The sequence below is a fragment of the Schistocerca gregaria genome, chromosome 7 (assembly GCF_023897955.1).
Source record: "Schistocerca gregaria isolate iqSchGreg1 chromosome 7, iqSchGreg1.2, whole genome shotgun sequence".
Classification (NCBI taxonomy): Eukaryota; Metazoa; Arthropoda; class Insecta; order Orthoptera; family Acrididae; genus Schistocerca; species Schistocerca gregaria.
In genome coordinates, this window is record NC_064926.1 from 401,139,292 (window position 1) to 401,141,109 (window position 1,818).

A 1,818-nucleotide genomic window follows, 5' to 3' on the forward strand; every position below is an offset into this window, starting at 1 on the left:
CATACTGCGAAAGGTACTTTGTAAACTTTCTCGATTTTGTAACGATTAAAATAACGTCACATGCTCTGGCACTCCAAGAAGTATGATTTCGTTTCCTCCTCCCGTTTTCAGAGCTTCCCCTTTTTGTGATGGAGTGGATACAGTTGTATGCTTTTTGTAAAACTACTCGTTTGTTAACTTCTCATCTGGAAGATTTCTGATAACGCCTTAAGCCAAAACGTGTTAAGTGTAAGGTCTGTTAAAGCAAAACAAGCTATCAAAACGGAGCGGTACATTAAGTAGCGCTATTATGATCATAATCTCTCATTATGACTTTATACCAGTTAGTGACAAAAATTTTTTCAAGGTACTATCTAGTATCAAATGAAATTACACGATTCTAGCGACCTTCCCGGGTCTCAGACGTCTGTGATTTGTATACGCAGACTGAAGCCACGAATGAAAATTTGTATTTAGGCCAGGATTCGAACATGGGTCCACTGTCCACGAGGCAGATGCCCTAACAACTACGCCACCCTGGCACTGTGGCTTTGCACTACTGCAAGGACTACTCAAGAACGCCTCCCACTTCAATCCAAATTCTCATTCATGCCTCGGCCCACTTGGTAACCCCCTAAACTCTAAGAGCATTGCAGATACTCTCCAACAGTATTACTGATGCTGAGTTGCTATTCCAACACTGCTGCAATGGTGTTCGAGTTTAGGGGGAATATCAAGTGGCTTAACGCATGAATCGGAATCTGGACTGAGGAGTGAGGCATTCTAAAGTAGTCCATGTAGTTGTGACAAGCCACGGTGCCAGGGGTGGTGTAGTGGTTGTCGCATATGCCTTGTGAGCAGTAGAACCAGGCCTGAATCCTGGCCTAGGTACAAATTTTCATTCTTCGCTTCAGTCTGCGTATATACATCGGTATCTATTCTGTTCAACCGATCTTTGATGTCCTTTGCTGCCTCTTGTAGAACTACAATCTCATCTGCAACCCTTCAAGTTTTTTCTTTGCTCTCCTTACATTTTAATTCTTTTCAGAAATTTATTCTTAGCTTTTTCAACTATTACAATCTAGAATAACTTTTTGTTCCGAAGGAAAATAAAAAATGTATCAAGCAAATGTTTTTTTTTTACATACCAAAGGACATTAAGCAACCTGATTGCCTTTCTTGTAACTTTGTTGGCTATGAAAACATGAGCAGAAGTATTTTTTAAAGAGCACCCTATAGTTTTCATTCAACAGTCCACTTGGAGGGCGGTGTGCTGCCTACGTGGCCCTTCTTATGCGCATTCGGTAACGCCTACGCGCTGAGGATGACGCGGTGGCGGAGAGGTACCGTTAGGCCTTCAATGCCTCTTCGGGCGATGTTTGTTTGTTTAGTTGCACAACAAGGTGCCAAAAGACACGAATACCTTTGTACAAGAATTTTTAAATGAAATAATTCCGCTTTTGGCGGAAAGGTTTAATTTAAAAATTCCACTAAGGCTGTAGACCCACTAATCTTGAAACTTTTGTACAAGGACGTCAAACTGAGAGCAACACATACTCCATTGATAAGACAGCCCATGTGTCTACTGTTACACCAACAAATTTTGTTGTGTCGTTTACGAGTAAGAGCACGCACATCGTTTGTCTTGTCAATAATAGTACGCTACTGGCCATTAAAATTGCTACACCACGAAGATGACGTGCTACACACGCGAAATTTAGCCGACAGGAAGAAGCTGCTGTGATATGTAAATGATTAGCTTTTCAGAGCATTCACACAATGTCGACGCCGGTGGCGACACCTACAACGTGCAAACATGAGCAAACTTTCCAACCGATT